We start from the raw sequence: 7,203 nt of genomic DNA, 5'->3' as shown, positions 1-7,203 counted from the left end.
TGCGACTGCTCAGGCCAAATATGCATCTTGGCACGTCGGTTTCATAGAGAAAAAAAGATAATTACCAAAAGATGATTAAGCTTCACTGCATCGCGAAAGCACTGCGGTAAAGCCACCGTGAGCAGAAAAGCATTACATGATACGAAATTAACGCATGCACAGGCCACATTTGCATCAAACAAATATAAGCTTTCGCGACTGCTCAGGCCAAATATACATCTTGGCAGGTCCGTTTCAGGCAAACAAAAGGACAATTACCAAAAGATGATTAAGCTTCACTGCATCGCGAAAGAACTGCGGTAAAGCCAGCATGAGCAGAAGAGCAAGACATGATACGAAGTGAACGCATGCACAGGCCACTTGTGCATCAAACAAATATAAGCATTTGCGACTGCTCAGGCCAAATATGCATCTTGGCAAGTCCGTTTCAGAGAGACAAAATGACAATTACCAAAAGATGATTATGCATCACTGCATCGCGAATGCACTGCGGTAAAGCCAGCGTGAGCAGAAGAGCATTACTTGATACGAAGTGAACGCATGCACAGGCCACTTGTGCATCAAACAAATATAAGCATTTGCGACTGCTCAGGCCAAATATGCATCTTGGCATGTCCGTCTCAGACAAACTAAAAGACAAATACTAAAATATGATCAAGCTTCACTGCATCGAAAAAGCACTGCGGTAAAACCAGCGTGAGCAGAAGAGCATTACATGATACGAAATGAACGCATGCACAGGCCACTTGGGCATTAAAAATATAAGCATTTGCAACTGCTCAGGCCAAATATGCATCTTGGCACGTCCGTTTCATGGAGACAAAAAGACAATTACCAAAAGATAATTAAGCTTCACTGCATCGCGAAAGCACTGCGGTAAAGCCACTGTGAGCAGAAGAGCATTACATGATACGAAATGAACGCTTGCACAGGCCACTTGTGCATCAAACAAATATAAGCATTTGCGACTGCTCAGGCCATATATGCATCTTGGCACGTCCAAGTTAGGGAGACAGCAAGACAATTACCAAAAAATTATTAAGCTTCACTGGATCGAAAAAGCACTGCGGTAAAGCCAGCGTGAACAGAAGAGCATTACATGATACGAAATGAACGCATGCAAAGGCCAATTGTGCATCAAACAAATATAAGCAATTGCGACTGCTCAGACCAAATATGCAACTTGGCACGTTCGTTTACGGAGACAAAACGACAATTACCAAAAGCTGATTTAGCTTCACTGCATTGCAAAGCACTGCGGTAAAACCAGCATGAGCAGAAGAGCATTTCATGATACGAAATGAACGCATGCACAAGCCACTTGTGCATCAAACAAATATAAGCATTTGCGACTGCTCGGGCCAAATGTGCAACTTGGCACGTTAGTTTCAGGGACACAAAACTACAATTACCAAAAGCTGATTAAGCTTCACTGCATCGCCAAAGCACTGCGGTAAAACCAGCATGAGCAGAAGAGCATTACATGATACGAAATGAACGCATGCACAGGCCACTTGTGCATCAAACAAATATTAGCATTTGCGACTGCTCAAGCCTAATATGCATCTTGGCACGTCCGCATCAGGCAAACAAAAGGACAAATACTTAAATATGATCAAGCTTCACTGCATCACAAAAGCACTGCGGTAAAGCCAGCATGAGCAGAAGAGCACTACATGATACGAAATGAACGCATGCACAGGGTACTTGTGCATCAAACAAATATAAGCATTTGCGAGTGCTCAGGCCAAATATGCATTTTGGCATGTCCGTTTCAGGCAAACAAAAGGACAAATACTTAAATATGATCAACTTTCACTGCATCGCAAAAGCACTGCGGTAAAGCCAGCATGAGCAGAAGAGCATTACATGATACGAAATGAACGCATGCACAGGCCACTTGTGCATCAAACAAATATAAGCATATGCGACTGCTCAGGCCAAATATGCATCTTGGCACGTCCGTTTTAGGGAGACAATAAGACAATTACCAAGAATTATTAAGCTTCACTGGATCGAAAAAGCACTGCGGTAAAGCCAGCGTGAACAGAAGAGCGTTACATGATACGAAATGAACGCATGCACAGGCCACTTGTGCATCAAACAAATATAAGCATTTGCGACTGCACAGGCCAAATATGCATCTTGGCACGTCCGCATCAGGCAAACAAAAGGACAAATACTTAAATATGATCAAGCTTCACTGCATCACAAAAGCACTGCGGTAAAGCCAGCTTGAGCAAATAGCATTACATGATACGAAATGAACGCATGCACAGGCCACTTGTGCATCAAACAAATATAAGCATATGCGACTGCTCAGGCCAAATATGCATCTTGGCACGTCCGTTTTAGGCAAACAAAAGGACAGATACTTAAATTTGATGAAGCTTCACTGCAACGCAAAAGCACGGCGGTAATGCCAGCGTGAGCAGAAGAGCATTACATGATACGAAATGAACGCATGCACAGGCCACTTGTGCATCAATCAAATATAAGCATTTGCGACTGCTCAGGCCAAATATGCATCTTGACATGTCTGTTTCAGGGAGACAAAAAAAAAATTACCAAGAGATGATTAGGCTTCACTGCATTGCAAAAGCACTGCAGTAAAGCAAGTGTGAGAACAAGAGCATTACTTAATAAGAAATGAACGCATGCCCACGCCACTTGTGCATCAAACAAATATAAGCATTTGCGACTGCACAGGCCAAATATGCATCTTGGCACGTCCGTTATAGCAAGACAATAAGACAATTACCAAAAAATTATTAAGCTTCACTGGATCGAAAAAGCACTGCGGTAAAGCCAGCGTGAACAGAAGAGCGTTACATAATACGAAATGAACGCATGCACAGGCCACTTGTGCATGAAACAAATATAGGCATTCTCGACTGCTCAGGCCAAATATGCAACTTGGCACGTTCGTTTCAGGGAGACAAAAAGACAATTACCAAAAGCTGATTTAGCTTCACTGCATAGCCAAAGCACTGCGGTAAAACCAGCATGAGCAGAAGAGCATTACATGATACGAAATGAATGCATGCACAGGCCACTTGTGCATCAAACAAATATAAGCATTTGCGACTGCTCAGGCCAAATATGCATCTTGGCACGTCCGTTTCAGGCAAACAAAAGGACACATACCTAAATTTGATGAAGCTTTACTGCATCGCAAAAGCACTGCGGTAATGCCAGCGTGAGCAGAAGAGCATTACATGATACGAAATGAACGCATGCACAGGCCACTTGTGCATCAAACAAACATAAGCATTTGCGCCTGCTCAGACCATATATGCATCTTGGCACGTCCAAGTTAGGGAGACAGTAAGACAATTACCAAAACATTATTAAGCTTCACTGGATCAAAAAAGCACTGCGGTAAAGCCAGCGTGAACAGAAGAGCATTATATCCTATGAAATGAACGCATGCACAGGCCAATTGTGCATCAAACAAATATAAGCATTTGCGACTGCTCAGGCCAAATATGCAACTTGGCACGTTCGTTTCAGGGAGACAAAACGACAATTACCAAAAGCTGATTAAGCTTCACTGCATCGCCAAAGCACTGCGGTAAAACCAGCATGAGCAGAAGAGCATCACATGATACGAAATGAACGCATGCACAGGCCACTTGTGCATCAAACAAATATAAGCATTTGCGACTGCTCAAGCCAAATATGCATCTTGGCACGTCCGTTTCAGGCAAACAAAAGGACAAATACTTAAATTTGTTGAAGCTTCACTGCAACGCAAAAGCACTGCGGTAATGCCAGCGTGAGCAGAAGAGCATTACATGATACGAAATGAACGCATGCACAGGCCACTTGTGCATCAATCAAATATAAGCATTTGCGACTGCTCAGGCCAAATATGCAACTTGACATGTTCGTTTCAGGGAGACAAAAAAACAATTACCAAGAGATGATTAGGCTTCACTGCATTGCGAAAACACTGCAGTAAAGCAAGCTTGAGAAATGGAGCATTACTTAATACGAAATGAACGCATGCCCACGCCACTTGTGCATCAAACAAATATAAGCATTTGTGACTGCACAGGCCAAATATGCATGTTGGCACGTCCCTTTTAGGGAGACAATAAGACAATTACCAAAAAATTATTAAGCTTCACTGGATCGAAAAACCACTGCGGTAAAGCCAGCGTGAACAGAAGAGCGTTACATGATACGAAATGAACGCATGCACAGGCCAATTGTGCATCAAACAATTATAAGCATTCGCGACTGCTCAGGCCAAATATGCAACTTGGCACGTTCGTTTCAGGGAGACAAAAAGACAATTACCAAAAGCTGATTTAGCTTGACTGCATAGCCAAAGCACTGCGGTAAAACTTGCACGAGCAGAAGAGCATTTCATGATACAAAATGAATGCATGCACAGGCCACTTGTGCATCAAACAAATATAAGCATTTGCGACTGCTCAGGCCAAATATGCATCTTGGCATGTCCGTCTCAGACAAACGAAAAGACAAATACTAAAATATGATCAAGCTTCACTGCATCAAAAAAGCACTGCGGTAAAGCCAGCGTGAGCAGAAGAGCATTACATGATACGAAATGAACGCATGCACAGGCCACTTGGGCATCAAACAAATATAAGCATTTGCGACTGCTCAGGCCAAATATGCATCTTGGCACGTCCGTTTCATGGAGACAAAAAGACAGTTACCAAAAGATAATTAGGCTTCACTGCGTCGCGAAAGCACTGCGGTAAAGCCACTGTGAGCAGAAAAGCATTACATGATACGAAATGAACGCATGCTCAGGCCACTTGTGCATCAACAAATATAAGCATTTGCGACTGCTCAGGCCAAATATACATCTTGGCATGTCCGTCTCAGACAAACGAAAAGACAAATACTAAAATATGATCAAGCTTCACTGCATCGAAAAAGCACTGCGGTAAAGCCAGCGTGAGCATAAGAGCATTACATGTTACGAAATGAACGCATGCACAGGCCACTTGGGCATCAAACAAATATAAGCATTTGCGACTGCTCAGGCCAAATATGCATCTTGGCACGTTCGCTTCAGGGAGACAAAAAGACAATTACCAAAAGATGATTAAGCTTCACTGCATCGAAAAAGCACTGCGGTAAAGCCAGCATGAGCAGAAGAGACCTACATGATACGCAATGAACGCATGCCCAGGCCACTTGTGCATCAAACAAATATAGGCATTTGCAACTGCTCAGGCCAAATTTGCGTCTTGGCACGTCCGTTTCAGGGAGACAAAAAGAAAATTACAAAAGGATGATTAAGCTTCACTGCATCGCGAAAGCACTGCGGTAAAGCCACTCTGAGCAGAAAAGCATTACATGATACGAAATGAACGCATGCTCAGGCCACTTGTGCATCAACAGATATAAGCATTTGCGACTGCTCAAGCCAAATATGCATCTTGGCACGTTCGTTTCAGGGAGACAAAAAGACAATTACCAAAAGATGATTAAGCTTCACTGCATCGAAAAAGCACTGCGGTAAAGCCAGCATGAGCAGAAGAGACCTACATGATACGAAATGAACGCATGCCCAGGCCACTTGTGCATCAAACAAATATAGGCATTTGCAACTGCTGAGGCCAAATATGCGTCTTGGCACGTCCGTTTCAGGGAGACAAAAAGAAAATTACCAAAGGATGATTAAGCTTTACTGCATCGCAAAAGCACTGCGGTAATGCCAGCGTGAGCAGAAGAGCATTACATGATATGAAATGAACGCATGCACAGGCCACTTGTGCATCAAACAAATATAAGCATTTGCGTCTGCTCAGGCCATATATGCATCTTGGCACGTCCAAGTTAGGGAGACAGTAAGACAATTACCAAAACATTATTAAGCTTCACTGGATCGAAAAAGCACTGCGGAAAAGCCAGCGTGAACAGAAGAGCATTATATGATACGAAATGAACGCATGCACAGGCCAATTGTGCATCAAACAAATATAAGCAATTGCGACTGCTCAGGCCAAATATACATCTTGGCATGTCCGTCTCAGACAAACGAAAAGACAAATACTAAAATATGATCAAGCTTCACTGCATCGAAAAAGCACTGCGGTAAAGCCAGCGTGAGCATAAGAGCATTACATGTTACGAAATGAACGCATGCACAGGCCACTTGGGCATCAAACAAATATAAGCATTTGCGACTGCTCAGGCCAAATATGCATCTTGGCACGTTCGCTTCAGGGAGACAAAAAGACAATTACCAAAAGATGATTAAGCTTCACTGCATCGAAAAAGCACTGCGGTAAAGCCAGCATGAGCAGAAGAGACCTACATGATACGAAATGAACGCATGCCCAGGCCACTTGTGCATCAAACAAATATAGGCATTTGCAACTGCTCAGGCCAAATTTGCGTCTTGGCACGTCCGTTTCAGGGAGACAAAAAGAAAATTACAAAAGGATGATTAAGCTTCACTGCATCGCGAAAGCACTGCGGTAAAGCCACTCTGAGCAGAAAAGCATTACATGATACGAAATGAACGCATGCTCAGGCCACTTGTGCATCAACAGATATAAGCATTTGCGACTGCTCAAGCCAAATAGGCATCTTGGCACGTTCGTTTCAGGGAGACAAAAAGACAATTACCAAAAGATGATTAAGCTTCACTGCATCGAAAAAGCACTGCGGTAAAGCCAGCATGAGCAGAAGAGACCTACATGATACGAAATGAACGCATGCCCAGGCCACTTGTGCATCAAACAAATATAGGCATTTGCAACTGCTGAGGCCAAATATGCGTCTTGGCACTTCCGTTTCAGGGAGACAAAAAGAAAATTACCAAAGGATGATTAAGCTTTACTGCATCGCAAAAGCACTGCGGTAATGCCGGCGTGAGCAGAAGAGCATTAAATGATATGAAATGAACGCATGCACAGGCCACTTGTGCATCAAACAAATATAAGCATTTGCGTCTGCTCAGGCCATATATGCATCTTGGCACGTCCAAGTTAGGGAGACAGTAAGACAATTACCAAAACATTATTAAGCTTCACTGGATCGAAAAAGCACTGCGGAAAAGCCAGCGTGAACAGAAGAGCATTATATGATACGAAATGAACGCATGCACAGGCCAATTGTGCATCAAACAAATATAAGCAATTGCGACTGCTCAGGCCAAATATGCAACTTGGCACGTTCGTTTCAGGGAGACAAAACGACAATTACCGAAAG

This window comes from Rhipicephalus microplus, unplaced genomic scaffold (genome assembly GCF_043290135.1).
Source record: "Rhipicephalus microplus isolate Deutch F79 unplaced genomic scaffold, USDA_Rmic scaffold_31, whole genome shotgun sequence".
NCBI classification, from domain to species: Eukaryota; Metazoa; Arthropoda; class Arachnida; order Ixodida; family Ixodidae; genus Rhipicephalus; species Rhipicephalus microplus.
This window is presented reverse-complemented; position numbering follows the sequence as displayed.